General features: G+C 45.3%; 1 protein-coding gene across 1 annotated transcript in view; it reads left to right on the top strand.

Moving 5' to 3' along the window:
* Positions 1-17,975, top strand: part of PPP1R7 (protein phosphatase 1 regulatory subunit 7) — a 150,500-nt gene that overhangs the window by 88,836 nt on the left and 43,689 nt on the right. The gene's annotated exons all lie outside the window — the stretch shown is intronic.

Here is a 17,975-nt window from a genome sequence, read left to right as displayed (position 1 = left end):
ATTCCTAAGCTTATCACACAAAAAAAATAAAAAGTCGTATAACTTGAAGATGACAGTAAGGCACACCTGAAATGCATGATAACAAACTTTGCTTGCCAAGATGCTTCCACAAGAAACATGCTCAGAAATTTGAATTAATTAGGTAAGCTGACCAATTCTCGGAAGACCATTGATCTCAAAATGAGTTTCCACTGCCAATGTATCATTGGCTTTAAGGTGAAGCTCAACTTAACACAGAATAATAACTTTTAAAAGATAATCATCTTAGAGAACATAGTGCCCAAATCATCACGAAACTGGGAAATCTTAGCAATCTTAATAGTACTAAACAAGATGACTCTGAGTCATTTGCTGGTGGACACAAAGATATCATTGCAACCTTAATGTATATTTAAAAAAAAAAAATCTGAAATGTGGCTAGTGGAAGCGCACCGATCTCGGACAACCTGGACTTCATACCAAAAACCAACCTTGGAAGAGATTTGACTTAAAAAAAAAAAAAAACATCTTGCCTAATGTGAATTCCAAGATTTTAAAGCACTTCCGACTGTCTCAATAGGAGTGAACTATGGGTTTCCATGAGCTGTTTACTCTCCATAGCCCAGCAACTAAACCAAATGATAAACAGTGCCTTTCATACCATGCTGATATTACAATGTATCTTCCTAAAACTGGGGTTTCCAAAGAAAATCCAGGTGGCTGACTCCATTGTCATCTCTCATCTGGATTATGCAAACAGTCTGTCCACTAAGGGTCCCATGTTTGGTTATGCATTGGATACAAATAATTTCAGAACATTGCAGCAAGACAGCTCATACACACAAATCTATGTGGTCATATATCTCTAGCTTTAGAACCACTTCACAGGCTTTTAGAGGCCAGAAGATCTACTTTCAGTGTTCTATGTGTAAGGAATTGAATTATTTGGGATGGGTGACTTCCTACCTCAAGGAACAGTGACAGCCCTTGTTGGATGTGAACTCTCAAAGTCTCTAAATTAATCTGAGTTCAACCCCCTGGTAGCCATGGAACATAGCAGAGGGGTTTAACTTAGGACAATGTGTAAAATACATACGCTGGATCAAACCCGTAATAAAGTTGAAATACAAAACAATTAAAATCACAACCCAAGTAAGAAAGATAGAGTAACATTTACTAAACAAAGATTTTTTAAAAATCCATTAACGGCAGCTGGAGATATGTTTTTTTTGTTTTTGTTTTATTTTGTAAGTCTTAAGGAGAAATAGCGCCATGAAGCACAAAGTGCCAATGATAATCAAGGGTCACAATAGACCAGGACCTAGGTTCAATATGAGGCTGACATTGATGGAATGTGGGTCTGATACACCAACCAGGTCTGTCTTTTAAAAAATGTTACCTTTTGACTTAGTCCTTGAGGTACTAATTCACCACAGCAGTACACATCTAAAGCCCCCCTCCCACCAACCAGGCCTTCAAGGGAGGCATTTATAAAGCACTCCAAAGCCTTCAAGGGAGGCACTTAGAAACTCACAAGTTGTTAGGCAGTGGCCAACAGCAGGGTCCAGTGCAAGTTCAATTGCCACTGATCAGTTGGGCAGGTGCAGGAAAGGCCTATTATAGATTGTTGTATCCCTGTAGCTTCAACAGGAGGTCAGCCTTAGGACCGCTGGAGTCCACTTTTTGTCCTGAGCACTAGAGGGAGGAGATCAAGTCCTTCAGGGCTCCTCTCAGGTCACAGACAACAGATCCTATCCTCTTCTGTCCTACCTCGAGGCTGGGAGTGTTCAGAAGTTGGTGACTGGAGATGCCACATTTATGTCTGGCACAAGCTAGTGGGTGGGAATGACTCCTTGATATGCCATACCCAATGGGATTGAAGTTCCCGTGGCACACCTTTCCAACTTTGGACATTTTACAAGATGGTGAAAGTCTTTGGCCATTCTCACCTTGGACTCTGAGGGCCTGGGGTTGTATGAGGGGTGTATTATGGTAATCCTGGTGTCCTTTCACGTATAACTCTAACTTCACTCAAATCAGTGAGAATTGTCTTGTAGGACAGACTCAGTTTTCCAGCAGCCAGACAGTACACAATAATTGTCTTGGCATTCTGTTTCTTTCCTTTCAAGTGTACCCCAAGTGCTATATGTAAACCCTAGCAGACCTGTCAAGCAGAATTTGACAATCCAGTAGAATTTAACACTGTAATGTAAAATAAATATATGCTCACAGCCCCTATTCTGCGTATTCTGTGAGATTCAGAGGAGTCCTCTACCCATTCAGGTCAACCTGCGAATCACAGCAACATAATTTATAGGTCCAGGGACTGATTTCACACCTCATTTGCACCTATTGAAATGCTAATCAATAGTTGGGAGAAGTTGGAGTGTAAACGTGAATTAGCCTCAAGGAACTTCCTTAAAAGTCAGTAAAAATCCAACTTCACCATTGAAATGGGCATTTAATAATAATTAAATATATTTGTCTAATTATTTTTCTAGTTTTTCCCATTCCTAAGATACAGAATTAGGAGTTCAATCTGTACTCTGGTTTTCTACATGGGACAAGCTAAACCTGCCACAGTGAAAAATAGTTTTAAGTGCCAGTCACTGTAACAACATTTTAACATTACATTTCTGTGTGTCCTATTTTAAAAAACCATACACCGTGCCTTGTGTGCTTCGAGGCCTACATAGGGGTGACTAATTGATCTATAAAAATGTGGTAGTGACGTGTCAAAAGGGTTTCTTTGAGAAATTTTGCACTGATATTGCCAGGCTACACTGGTAGTCCTGAAGCCATTAACTTCCAGACCCTGGTTACACTTTGTACCATATACTAGGGGCTTAGAGTCAAGTTAAATATGCCAAATAGGAATATTCCAATTAGACCATGTTAAAAGGGAGAGCAAAGGCACTTTTCAACTGGTTAACAGGGGTAAAGTGAACGAAGTCTTAAAGCCAGCAAAATAATAGTGTCCCGCAAACAGCAAAAACTCTGGGATGACCACACAGAAAAGCAGATGCTCTATACTACACTACACTTTACACATAAGTCCAAGAAGGGCTTAGGCCCCAGACTACCTACAAATAAACCTCGAAAGATACTCTCAGGACAGAGCACCCAATGCAGACAGATGTTCACAACTAATCATTCCATCCTTTGAAAAAATAAATATTTAGGATAGTACCTCTTTTTCTGTTCAGTTTGATAAGTTCTGTAACTCACTATCTGCAAGCATAGGAGCCATTGAAAACCTCCTGGAATATGAGGATGGTGAAGACTTGTCATCCTTAGATGAATCCATAAGAAGACGGCTTAAACAAAACTGCACATTCAGTCATCAGAATCTCGATTTGGTAACCAACAGTTGTGGTACCAGGCTCTATGGAGGCCACGATGCATCCACTGATTCAGGCAATCTACTCTGTGGGTGGTGTTTTGCTTTACTTCTGACTGAGCCAACCTGCACAAACAGAAAGGAGTCTAAAAGATTCTCTGGAATGCACCTCTTAATCTGAAGAAGACATTTATTATATCTTTTTGCAAGGCTCGTGAAGGAAAGCCATATAGCCAAAAGTGTACCTTCAAAATGTGCAAAAATGAAGTAAGACCATGTACAAAGAATCTTCGATCTATAAACAGAAAATATATACATGCATGGGTACAAACACTTATATTCACATATGTATATGTTCGATGGCATGTGTAGCTGCAGATACACATGCTATGCATTATTCTGGCATCTAGTGTTGGGATCAGAGTGTTACAAGATGTTTTTTTCCTAAGAGGTCTTTTCGGAGTCACAGGATCGAGTTATTCCTCCTCTCGGTCATACTGCGCATGGGCATTGACTCCATTGTTAGATTGTTTTCTTTCCGCTGTCTGGTTCGGACATGTTTCCTCTCGCTCTGAGATTTCGAATCGTAAACTTTAGAAAACTTCTTTCACTGTCTGTATTGTTTCGATTGCGTTTAAACCTAAATTTTGCCCGACTCGGGCCTGTTCAGGCCTACCACGTCGAAGCCTGATGGAGCAGACTCCATTTTGATTTTATCCCCAATGCCACGTGAAATTTCAATACACAGACCAACACCTTGTATGTAATCTGTGTCTTTCCCCCATCACAAAGAAGAGGATTGCGAGGCCTGTCGATCTTTTCGATCCAAAAAGACCCTGCGTGATCAGAGAGCCAGGAGACTGAAAATGGCATCCAAGAGTACCAAACATATGTTTTTGTGGGAAAACAATCTAAAAAACTGAGTCGATGCCCATGCGCAGTATGACCGAGAGGAGGAGTCACTCGATCCTGTGACTCTGAAAAAACTTCTTCAAAGAAAAACAGCTTGTAACACTCCGAGCCTAACACTAGGTGGCGGAATAATGCATAGCATGTGAATCTGCAGCACTACGCGCCACAAAGGGATGTACACTGGGTAAGTGACATTTTCCATATTCATACACAATGCAAGGCAAATAATTTTAAAAAATGCATCACGGTAGGGCCTGTCTGGTGCTTCATCTTTCTCCTGCCAGCAAGCCCATGACCCTGTTTGACTGCAATAAGAAAGAGAGAACTCTACCCTCATGGGAAATATATCAGGCAATTGACGTCTAAAATCCTGATTGAGGTCTCTGAACCACCCACTATCGACCTGGGTCTCTTATATATTTTAAACAAATGGGGAAGGAGCTTTCTGGGAAAAAAAAAACCCGCTGCGCAATAAGTATTAAAAAATGCTGGCTATTTTAGGAAAGAAACAAGTCAGAACTTGGCCAAAATCCAGAGGTGTCTTTCCCAAAACTAAACCGTTCCCTGCTGTACCATAATCATCAGTCTAGTACATCCTTGTCTTGCTAACTGACTCCTCCACCTTATTTCCTAGCTCTTTGGTGAGAAAAAGCACATGCAGAATAGAAAACACATTGCATAACGCGTTATGTGCGGAAAATTACTCGCACCTTTAATGTGGCAGTGAAGCTAAGGCTAAGCTGATTACAAAATGGAGTCTGTAACTGGTGACCTCTAATGTGACGGGGACAGCTAAGCCAAGTACAAAGTGGTGCGACACGAAGTCAGTGGTCAAAATACAAATATCACTACAGGTGGGGGTCGCAGGATGTCCTTGCTTTACAAGGCTATGATGAAATGTGTAGACACATCACTGCAGCCCCTAAAAGACCATTGCAAAGACTTAGCTGGCCGAGCGTTCATTGATAAAGAATGGCAGAGGGCCCTCAAATATCTGAGCAAAGCATTCGGAAATGCCTGTTTCAGGTATACTAAGTTCTGTATTTTACACAGGGCTTATCTTTCTTTTCACAGGTTGAGGGAGGTTTGTCGAAGTGTACATACTGTGAGATCACCTGCTTCTGACTAATTACTTGCAGGTAGTCATTATCGAATTAGAATGCTCAGTGGGTAATAGCGACTTAGAGTGATCGAGCAAGTCCATTAAAAGCTCAACTTCCGAACCGAGTCGGCGTCCTCACTCTTCGGAGTCGACGCTTCGACGTCCTGCTTCAGGGCAGAAACAACGGGCTGTATTTTCGGGCCCGAAAAAAAAATCATCTTCAGAGCTGAAAAAATCTTCTTATTCGGAAGAACAAGGACCGTCTTCTAGATACTCGATCCAAGGAAAATAAAGTGCCTACAAAATTTATGGAACTGGCATTACTACTGGCAAAGAAGTCCATCACTAGGAAATGGAAGGCATCAATGCCTCTCACAGTAAGCGCCTGGAGGCGAGAAGTGCTATACTGGGCTGCAAGAAGGCCTCTAGGAGGCACAGTCCCTCTTCTTTGCTAGCCAGCAGGTGTAGTCCATGTCAGTGGCAGCCCCTGTTTGCTTGGAATTAGGTGCAGCAGGGCAGTCCTTCTTCTGCCCTTCCAATCCAGTCAAAATCGGAGTTCTTGGTACCAGGAGTACCCTATTTATGTACAGAAAATGCCCTCTGTATAGGATGTAGTTGGTAGTCAATGGGCTACCATGTTCCCTCACTCCTGATGTCACATTTCCCAGGAAGTGATCATCTGGTTATCCCAGGATGCACCATTTTACCCACTCCTAAAATGAAAGAACCCCTGTCTTGTATCCAGAGCACTCTAGCTTAACCCAGCTGTGTAGCTACCAAGGAGGCTACTAACACCTGGAAAACTGGTTTGACAACAGGTTTCCCCTCTCCTTCCCGGACGCAAGCTAGTCCGCCCAAACAATGGGGATGCCCCCCTTCCAGGTGTTCCCTATTTGTCCTTCAAAGGTGGCTTCAGCTTTGAGGATCGCCTTTTGGACCAACACCTGTGTGGCTTCCTGCAGGAGAGAGGTAACACCTCTCACTAGTGCAGGCCCCTATTGTCTTGTCTCTTTTCCTGGGAGTCATTAGCACATCTCCCCCCAGGACAACAGAAAGCTGTATCTATTTCCAGCTCCATATGCAACCATTAAGGGCATAGGGGCTTTAAGGCAACAAAATGGCAACTCTTAAAAGTTGTGCACTGTAACTTGTTGCATTAATTTCTACTTCAGAAGTAAGTCAGGGGCTTAATGGAACAGATTGTTTGATACCTTGGAGTAGCAACTTTGGTCGCACTGTTCAAGAGTTAGGACTGCTGAAGGAGTCAGCGTGTAACCCTGCACTCACCTTAGGGACAACCAAGTCTTTCCACAGTACAAAATACAGTTTTGTGGTTTTTTTTTCCACCCATGAAATATGCTGCACCCTGTCTGAGGACTTTGTAGGCCTGCCTGCCATAGGGATGACTTACATATGTTTCAGTGGGATAATGGACTTTGTCGTGGCTTTTAAATGGCAATGTCCAGTTAACAGTTTGAAGCTGCCCTTCCAATCTGCAGTGGAAGACCTGGAGACTTTACCTTTGTCATCCTCAGGGTGGCAAACCAGTGTTGCAGGTCCTGGGAGGGATTTTTCAATTTTCCCTCTCTGGGTACTTTGGGCAGTGTATGCTAGGAACTTGCAAGTAAGTTAGCCTATGCCAGTCGGGTATCGCCAATGTAACATACTCGTTTTGGGGTCAGGGCACTGAGATCTGGTTAGCAGACCTCGGTGCACTCTGAGTCGAAAAACCTAGGGGTGACAATACAAAAAGAGGGATTTACTCCAGTATTAGAAGTTTCATAGATTCACATGCTAGAATCATTCCCAGCCGTTGCGAGGAGTCCCCGGTACCTTATCATAGCAATTCAATGTTAAGTATAGTGCATGAAGGCCATATCCGCTTCACTTTAGTAACATATCCTAGTCAATTTAAAAAAGAGACCAAAGATAGATTTTAGCCAATCAGGCTGCTTTGCCCTCTAGAACACTGCTGCAAGAAGCTCCAGTACCTCAGATTTTCTGCCACACATCGTGCTGGGGAGTCTTCATTAAGTTCTGCTCAGTCACACCTTTTCAGTTATTTCTGGCAATTTTTCCCAAAATTTCTCTACTTCAACAGTTGTCTCTAGTAAACAAAATATTTTTATTGGTGTTTTATCTGATTTTTCTTCACCATTCATGTCGGACAAGGAAAAAAAGGAGTCTCTTCAGAGCCTGTAAGACCTGTTGCAAGAAGACGGTCCACATAGAGGATCCACATAAGAATTGCATCTATTGTCTTTATCCAAAACACTCAGCTAATGACTGCAAGGTATGTTGGATCTTTTCTAATAAAACCTTAAAGGACAGAGAAAGGATGCTGCTGATTTGGCTCCAGAAGCTGCAATCAAGAAAAGAGTCTGTGTCCAGCTCTGACAGTGAGGATTCATCCACATCCTCTAGAAGGTCACAAAAGAGGGAAAGGTCGCCTCATTCCCTGTTCTTCCAGTGAGCAGCCCAAGAAGGCCTCAAAAAAGACCACTCATGGGTCTTATAAAGGCCACAGTCCTTCATGTTCTCCTCAGTCATTCATCTCCAAAGCATAAGGACTCAAAGGGACTTCCTTCCTCTCCAGAAAGACTAAAAAGGCTTCATCTGAACCCCCTACACTACCACTGATGGTTCAGAATTCTTTTAAAAAGCCTTCATCTGTACCACCTCCTGACAAAATATCTACGAGAATCACACCGTCGACAAGAGCTTCATCGTCAACGACAAAGATTTACGGTAGCTTTGATGGCTACCACAAGCACTAGCTCCACTTTATGTACAGCCTCGAGTTTTATGACAACAAGACAATCATCGATGGGGTCCTCAATGAGACTGTTGACATTGAAGATCGCTCTGTCTTCACCGTCTATGACCACTCTACCGTCGTCAACAGGAAAACCGTTGGCAGCTTCCTCATCGACGGAGCCCATAGTTTCTACTATGCTACTTCTACTTACATTGTCGACTACCTCGTCAACAACACCGTCGACGTGCCATCTACGAGAGAAGAAATGAAAAGACAGAAGCAGGGTACGTTCTGTCACCATCTCACAACTCTCCAAGCAAAATAAACAGCTCTTATACATGCACACTTGCTTTAAGAGAACGATTCTGATGAAGAAGGGTCTTTTGGTGTGGCACACAGCCCATCTGAATTGCAAGTTAAATGCCAGGAGGAAGAAGATGAACATGAAGCACAAGTTTATGATCCACAAGCATACTATACTGCTTAGGACCAGTAATTCTATCACAAAGGCATGGTTCCTGTGCCCAGGTCACTCATATCTGACCTTCTACTCATGCTTGCGTATTATAGGAAAAGATTTCCACCAGGTAACTACGCTGGCAAGGTCACAAGTGGCTCCACCTCCTACGCCAGTACACAGACCTTTACCACTGCCCAACTCTGACAGACCTCCTTCAAGACCCAACAGCTTCTGATGACAGAGAGGAAGGACAGCTCCAAGACAACACCAAATGAGATGATTATCTCATACCCACACCATCTTCTCCTCTGCCAGTTGATTCCCCACCAGAGGATATTGGGGGATTCCATAATTTGTTGGAAAGAGCTGCAAAAATGTTTGCACTTCCTATGCCCATGAAGCAGATGGACTGCTTTCTTTATGACTTTAAGGAGTCCTTCCAAAGAGGCATACGGTCGATGCCCATAGTCGATTATATTTGGTATGAGTGCCTTAAAGTGGTGAGAAATCCAGCCACGGTTACCACTGTCCTTTCACGTCTGGATCAAAAATACAAAGCTCCAGAGGACATGTCTAACTGGACACCCTAGACCAGACTCTGTAGTCACTCAGGTAGCCCAGTGAAGATCAAAAATTCCCTCCATGCCAATGACCGCACCCCCGGACAAAGAGGGTAGATGACTTGACAACATTGGTAAGCGTTTTTCATCATTGTCAGCTCTAACAGTCAGGGCGTCCGATTCCTTGGCTGTCTTAGGCAGGTATTATAGGCAGCTATGGCCAGACATCGCCCCACACGTAGACCAACTACCAGAGGACGCCAAAGCAGAGGCAAAGAAAATACTGCAGGAAGGAGAGCAAACTTCAACAGAGTTAATTGACTGTGCGATGGATATCGCCACTATGGCCTTTCGCCAGTTTGCAAGGAGCTGCTGTTCTTAGGAGACAGGGTTGGCTTCGGGCAACTTCGTTCAGGCTGGAGGTCCCAAAATAAGATCCTGGATCTCCCATTTGATGGGGAGACCCTGTTTGGCAAACATATAGATGACGACCTGCAAGCGATAAAGACTTATGCAGATACAGAAAAGTCACTAGGGGCTCTTCAATTCAGAAAGCAGCCCTTTCGAAAGTGCCAGTAGGCTAGACTTTCCATCATACAGGGAAGGCTTTCAACAAGACACATATCCTGTTTCCTCCTCTTCTTACCAGCTATTCAGACCACAATACCTTCAAAAACAAACCTCCACTGGTCACCTTCAGACCAGTGTCTAGAGGTTGAGCAGGACGCCAAGGAAAGGACACAAGTCATCACCAATGACTTTACCCAAGCTCCATCTACCAGGAATTCCTCGACTTCCAAACCAGGAGGAAAGATTTCCCATTACATTCAGCGTTGGCAGCACATCACGTCGGAGCAGTGGGTCTTACAACTTGTACAGTTTGGTCACAACCTGGAGTCTCTGCAGATTCCACCAGCAAGAAGACCTCCTCCTACCCCCATACCTCTCCTTACTCAAACAGGAGGTACTGACCATGATCCGAAAAGGAGCGATTGAAAGAGTTCCTGTTTCGGAAAGAGTTCTGCTCCCGCTTCTTTCTAGTTTGCAAGACGTGGAAGGAAAGTCGTCCGATTCTAGACCTCAGTGACTTAAATATATACCTCAAAAGTAGTTGTTCTGTGTGATAACACTGCAGGAAATCCTCCCTCTTTTAAACCTGTGGGTTATATGTCCACTCTCAACCTTCAGGATACTTACTTTCACATCCCCATTCCATCCATCCCACAGAAGATTTCTCAGATTGACAGTAGCTGGAAGCCATTTTCAATTCAGTGTTCTCCCATTTGGCCTGAAGTCAGGCCCTAGAATATTCATGAAATTTCTGGTGCCAGTTGCTGCATTCCTAAGGAAACCGAAACATCAGTTGTTTCCATATTTGGACAATTGGTTAGTCAAGGCTCCGTCCAAAGTAGAGGTGCACAGATCAACAATAGCCTGTGTGACACTGTTCAAAGAATTGGGCCTCAAATCAACATGAAAAATAAAACTTTCAGTCATCAAAAAACATCACTTTTCTGGGTGCAATACCAGACACTTCGCTCAACAAGTCTTTTCCTGCAAAGGAAAGACAAGTAAACCTCATAACATTAGCAACATCAATTCAGAGAAAAAAGTATTTCAGTAGGTCTCTACAAGTCTCTATTATGAATGATGTCTCCTTGCATTTATCTCATTCTGTTTTGCCGACTGCTAATGCAACCCCTTCAGGAGCAATCGGACAGCCAGTGGGTGCAGTCAGTGGGTGCAGTCAAGAGGTTCCTTTGACGATACCATCACAATTACAAAGGCAATGGTCAACAGTCTAGCTTGGTGGACTCAGAGTCTACATCTGTAAGTCAGTCTCTCATTCCTCGACCCACCTTCTCCATGGGTCATCACTACTGACGCCTCCCTGGAGGAATGGGGAAGCCTATCTTTAAAACCCACAGATCAGTGGCAAATGCAAAAGACCGCACAAAAGCTATCACATCAGTGTGCTCAAGCTCAAGGCAGTACTCCTGGCCCTTCAGGCATTCCTTCAAAGGATAAAGAACTCCCCAGTCTTCATACAGACCAACGACACAACAACGATGCAGTATACCCACAAACAAGCGGGACCAAGTCTCTTCTCCAAACGTGCGAAAAACAACGTATTTGGGATTGGTCCATTCTTCAGAGTGCATCTACGAGCGAAGCATGTTCCAGGAAGGCTGAATGTTTTAGCAGACCCTCTCAGCAGATTGAAAACATCCAACCACGAATGGGAATTGGATAAGGAGACATTAGACCAGATCTTCTCTCAGTGGGACAAGCCCAATCTCCATCTATTCCAACTCCCCAGAATACTAAATGCCAGTGGTTTGCTAGTCATGATCACGGGGAATGCATTTTTGATGGCATGGTCCTGAATATATGCTTACATTTTTCCATCCATTCCCCTCATTACGAGAGTTCTATCAAAGCCGAGCATTGCAGGATACACCTTTACAGAGCTGCTTTTTTGTTTTTGTTTATTTTTTAGAGAGCCGACATATTCCCTTACAGACCACACCGTTCCTCTTGATGATGTGCAAGGGTCAAGTGCTGCATCCATATCCAGGATCTCTTCATTTGTCGGCTTGGCTCCTGAACACAATGAATTCGCCCACTTAGGCATCTCTCCTGATTGTAACGATATACTCGCCAGAGCCAACAGCACGAACAAAACCTAACATTATAAATGGAAGAGATTTTGATATGGTGCCAGCAGGCTCCAATTCATCCAATATCGTCGTTACCTGAACAGGTTCTTCCATCTCTACTGTACTTAGCACGCTTTGGATTGGCTCACTCGTCCATCAGGGTACACTCAGCTGCAATATACCGATACAGACGGTCGGAGGAATCAGCTTCTTTATGATCTGCTACAATTATCAAACAATTCCTCAAATGTCTCTTTCGAGTTTCCCACCAGTCAGACCACCTCCTCTGTCTTGGCAGCTGAACACTGTGTTATTGCAGTTGATGAAGTATCAATTTGGACCTATTCACAAGGTGAATCTAAAATGTATTTCCTGGAAGGTCTCTCTGCTCTTGGCTCTCAGCTAGAAGGGTAAGCAATATCCAGATGGTTAATATACAAGACCCTGTTCTTCAATTTAAGGATGATTGAGTAATCCTTAGGATGAATCCAAAGTTTGTTCCCAAGGTTCCTTTGGACTTTCACATCAATCAACCAGTCATTCTAAAATCGTTCTTTCCAAACCCTACAAACACCCACTGAACAAGCTCTTCATTCTCTAGACATCAAAAGATGCCTCAAATTTTATCTGGACAAGACCAAAGGTTTTAGAAAATCTAACCAGTTTGTGGCATTTGGCGTTCCAAGAAGAGGTCAGCCTCCCTCCAAGCAAGGTATTGCTAGGTAGATATTTAGCACAATTCATTTCTGCCACCTAACGGCAGGAAAATCTTTACAGACCAGGACACATGCTCACTCAACTAGAACTGTAGCCACCTTTTGCTGGTGTGCCGCTACAGGACATTTGCAGATCAGCCACCTGGAAGAAAGCGCACACCTTTGCGAAGCACTACTGCTTAGATGCAACACCTCAAAGGGATGTGCCAGTGGGTCAAACGCGGTCCTGTGACATCTATTGGATTTTTTATTTTTTCCCACCATCCCAGTATTAGTTACGCACATTGGTTAATGTTTATTTTATATTGCCTGGTTATAACAATATAAGACTATATGTGTCATTGCTCTTTAAGTAAGATTCAAATTCCTTTTCCACAAAGTAGTTCAATATTGTAGGCAGCTGGCTCTGTATATACTATCTCAAAGTGAGAGATAGTGTGCACAGAGTCCAGGGGTTTCCCTAGAGGCTTGACAGAGGCAATAATAGAGGCAGTAATAGTGTTTGTTGTACACACAGGCAATAAATGGGAACACACCTTCAAATACTTAATTCCAGGCCAATAGGTTTTTATATAGAAAAATATTATTTTCTTAATTTATTTTACAACCACAAGATTCAGATTGCAGGTAAGTACATTAAATGTAAGGTACTTGGCATAGGTAAAAATAGGACTTTGAATAAAAACAGTAATAACACAGTTTGGCATAAAATGGCAATAAGCTATTTTAAAAGTGGACACTGCAGAATTCAACAGTTCCTGGGGAAGGTAAGTTCAGGTTAGTTTTTGAGGTAAGTAAAGCACTTAAAAAGTTCAGTCTCTGGGGCATAGGCAGCCCACCGCTGGGGGTTCAAGTTAACCCCAAACACCCAGCACCAGCAACACAGGGTCGGTCAGGTGCAGAGGTCAAAGAGGGGCCCAAATAACACAGACGCCTTTGGAGACTAGGGGTTTTCCGGTTCCAGTCTGCTAGCAGGTAAGTACCTGCGTCCTCGGGGATCAGACCAGGGGGTGTTTGTAGAGAACTGGGGGGGTCCCCAAACAGGCACACAAAATACACCCGCAGTGGCACGGGGCGGCCGGGTGCAGTGTGCAAACAAGGCGTCGGGTTTTGTATTGAAATCAATGGAGGGACCCAGGGGTCACTCTGACGATGCAAGCAGGGCAACGGGGATTCTCGGGCCAGCCACTGACTGGGCAAAGGTGAGGGCCACCTGCTTGTCACTACTGCACTGGTAGTTGGTTCCTCTTAGGCCGGAGTGCTGCAGGTGCAGTGCTTCTTCCAGGCGTCTGGTTCTTTGTTACCAGGCAGTCACGGTCAGGGGGGTCCTCTGGATTCTCTCTGCAGGCGTCGTCGTAGGGGGTGCAGGGAGGTCGGCTCAGGGTGGACACGTCGTTGGAGTCGCCTGGGGGTCCTCTCTGCGGTGTTGGTTTCTCTGGACATGTGCTGGGGGCAGAGTGATGGGGACTCGCGCTTCAGTAGTGAGGTGAGGGTCCCTTTAAAGATGGTTTCTTCTTTGTTGCTTTGGACAGAGCCGCTGTCCACTGGAGTTTCTTGGTCCTTTGGGGTTGCAGGGCAGTCCTCTGAGTCGGCAGAAGTCACTGGGCCTGCTGGATGTGTCGCTCTTGCAGGTTCTTTGAATCTGGAGACAAGCAAGTAGGGCTGGGGCCAAAGCAGTTGTCGTCTCCTTCTCTGCGGGGTTTTCAGGTCAGCAGTCCTTCTTGTTGGGTCGTCAGGAATCGGATTTCCTGGGTTCAGGGTTGCCCCTAAATACTACATTTAGGTGTGTGTTTAGGGCTGGAGGGCAGTAGCCAATGGCTACTGTCCTGAGGGTGGCTATATCCTCCTTGTGCCCCCCTCCCTTTGGGGGGGGGCATATCCCTAATCCTATTGGGCTAAATCCTCCAAAGCAAGATGGAGGATTTTCTAAGGAGGGGGTCGCATCAGCTCTGGTCACCTTAGGGGTGGACCTGGCAGAGGGGGTGACTCCTCCTTGTTTTTCTCATTATCTCCCCAGACTTGCCTCCAAAAATGGGGGATGTGTCTGGGGGGGCGGGCATCTCCACTAGCTGAAGTGCCCTGGGCCATTGTAACACGAAGCTTGAGCCTTCACTGCTAGGTGTTGCATTTCCTGCAAGGGGGGTGTGTGAAGCACCTCCACCCAGTACAGACTTTGTTTCTGGCCCCAGAGAGCACAAAGGCTCTCACCCCAGGGGGTCAGAAACTCGTCTCTCAGTGGCAGGCTGGCACAGACCAGTCAGTCCTGCTCTGAAGGATTGGGTAAAATACAGGGGGCATCTCTAAGATGCCCTCTGTGTGCATTTTTTAATAAATCCAGCACTGGCATCAGTGTGGGTTTATTATTCTGAGAAGTTTGATACCAAACTTCCCAGTGTTCAGTGTAGCCATTATGGAACTGTGGAGTTCGTTTTGACAAACTCCCAGACCATATACTTAATGTGGCCACACTGTACTTACAATGTCTAAGAATGGACTTAGACACTGTAGGGCATATTGCTCATGCAGCTATGCCCTCACCTGTGGTATAGTGCACCCTGACTTAGGGCAGCAGGCATCAGAGTCTCAGTGTGGCCTACTAAGCACACCCGGAGAAGAGTCCCATGTTGCTGAAGCAGCCTGCAGGAGACTCTGCTTTGCAGGGAGGAGTGCTGGAGGACGGGGCTACACGGAGCCTAAAGATACCTAGGAGGAGGAAGAAACAATCCTTGGTAGCTGCAAGAGTGGTGGTGCATATGGGTACTGTCCTGCGAGGAGAGGCAAGGGCTTACCGTCTCCCAAGTTGGATAGCTGGTAGAGAAGACCAGGGAGACCACTCCAGACCACCACCTGTGATGCAAGATCCACACAGTTGCATAGGAGAGATGATCCACACAGCCGGTCTTCGTTGCAGTTGGTGCCTGCGGATGCTGGGAAGTAACTCCTTCACTTTAAGGGAGATTCCTTCTTGCTTCTTGTGCAGGCTGAATACTCATCGCCCTCAGAGGATGCAAAGCCAGGTAAATGTTGCAGCTGCTGGAAGGAGCTGGAGAAACAATGTTGCAGAGCGGAGTCGTCACTGGAGTTGCAGATTCTTGCACGTCAATTCTGAAGACCCACCCTGAAGGGATGCCGTAAATAGCCCAGGAAGAGGGATTGATCACCTTTCAGGGTGACCACCTATCGGAAGGGCGATGGACAGGGGAGTGGTTACTCCCCTTTCCATTTTCCAGTTTTGCATCTGAGCAGGGACTGGGGGTCCCTGGACTGGTGCAAACCGGTTTAAAACATACTAGTGGCTTGGGGAGACTACCCCACCCAAGCCATGTAACACCTATTTCCAAAAGGAGAGGTTGTTGCCTCCCTCTCCCCAAGAAAATCCTTTATTCTGCCTTCCTCTGCTTGAGCTGCTCAAACAGCAGGAGGACTGAAACCTGTCTGTGGGGTGGCAGCAGTGCGGGCTGCCTGGAAAACCCCAGAAGACTGGTAGGAGCAATGCTGGGGGGGTCCTTCTAGGAGACCCCAGAGTGCATAGAATCATACAACTAATACTGGCAACAGGTTCAGAGTTACAATTATGTAGCTGGACACGGTTAGTGACCTATGTCCAGTACACAGGTAAAATGGCATCCCCACACTTACGAAGTCCGGGAAAATGGAGCTGGAGTTTGTAGGACCACCACTCTCCTCATGCAGGGATGTCCTCACACAGATACTTGCTCCCTGTCCTCTGGGCTTGGAGGGCCTGCCATAGGGGTGACTTACAGTGACCTGGTGTAGTGACCTATAGTGAAAGGGTGGATGCACCTTTTTACGCAGGCTTGAAAGGCAGGTACATTTTGCATGGGCTCTCATGGGTGGTACAATACGTGCTGCAGAACCCCTGGTGCCCCAATGCCCTGGGTACCTAAGTTCCATACACCAGGTACTTACATGGGGGCACCAGTATGCCAATTGTGGGGTGGGGTGTGGTAAGTCCTAAGCAACCAGATTTAGAAGGAGAGAGCACAGTCACTAGGGCCCTGGTTAGCAGGATCCCAGTGAACACTGTCAAAACACACTGACAGCAAGCAAAATGTGGGGGTAACAATGCCAAAAAGAGGGCCTTCCTACATAACCCCCACCCCCAAACTAGGGACAATAAGGCTAACCTTACCCAGTTGAGTCTTCATTGTCTAAGTGGAAAAATCTGATGAGTCCATCTGCATTGGAGTGGTTACCCCCAGGTCTATGTTGCACTATATAGTCCATTCCCTGTAGGGATATGGACCACCTCAAAGGTCTGGGATTTTCACCTTTCATTTGTTTTAATCATAGGAGGGGCTTGTGGTCTGTTTGAGTAAGAGAATGAGTGCCAAATAATTATTCTCCAGAGCCTAGACCATAGCAAAGGCCTCCTTTTCTTTGGCTGACCACTGCTTTTCTCTGTGGGTCAACCTGCTGCTAATGAAAGCTGCAGGTTGATCCTGGCCCTCTTCATTTAGTTTAGACAGTACTGTCCCTATCCTACCTCAGAAGCACCCGTCTGCACAATAAATTGCTTGGAGTAGTTGGGGATTCTTAATATAGGAGCAGAGCACATGACCAGTTTAAGGTCATCAAAAGCTTTTTGGCAGCTAGCTGTCCACAGACCTTTCTTGGGCATTCTCTTAGAGGTGAGGTCACTTAGAGGGGCTACAGTGGAGACATAGTTCTTAATGAACCTCCTGTAGTACCCTGTCAGGCTCAGGAAGGCTCTGGCTTGGGTTTGTGTGGTAGGGGCAGTCCTATCTAGAATGGTCTGAATTTTCCCTTATAGTGGTTGGATCTTGCCTCCACCTACTAGGTGGCCCAGATAAACCACTTTTCCCTGCCCTATCTGGCACGTTGAGGCCTTGATAGCGATGCCTGCTTTCCGCAGGGCCTCCAATAGATTCCCAAGGTAAATCAGGTGGTCCTCCCAAGTGGAACTAAAGACAGCTATATCGTCAAGATAAGCTGCACTGAAGCTTTTCAGCCCTTGAAGAACTATGTTCACCAACCTCTGGAATGTGGCAAGTGCATTCTTCAATCCAAAGGGCATCAATGTGAAGTGATAGTGCCCACTAGGAGTGGAGAATGCAGTTTGTGGCTTAGGATTATCTGACAACTTGATCTGCCAATAGCCATCAGTCAGGTCAAAAGTGCTCAGATACCTGGCAGAAGCCAGTGTATCTTTGAGCTCATCTGTCCTTGGGATGGGATGAGCATCTGTTTAAGTTACAGGATTCCAGTAAAAACAGTCAAAACACACTGACAGCAGTCAAAAAGTGGGGTTAACCATGCCAAAAAGAGGGTACTTTCCTACAGCTTTGCGTTGAGGAATTAGCCTGCCCAGGACCCCCTTCCAGCTACCAACCCAAAAAAGTGAGCCTTCTAAGTCCCCTTACTGGGCAGCCCAAAAGGAAACGAAATAAAGCCACATCAGGCCTTCATCTATTAATACTGCCCCATGGTATGTCATCATTCAGGC

The sequence above is a fragment of the Pleurodeles waltl genome, chromosome 11, assembly GCF_031143425.1.
Source record: "Pleurodeles waltl isolate 20211129_DDA chromosome 11, aPleWal1.hap1.20221129, whole genome shotgun sequence".
Lineage (NCBI taxonomy): Eukaryota > Metazoa > Chordata > Amphibia > Caudata > Salamandridae > Pleurodeles > Pleurodeles waltl.
Note: the sequence above shows the minus strand (reverse complement) of the source record. Positions and strands in the feature narration are given on the sequence as shown.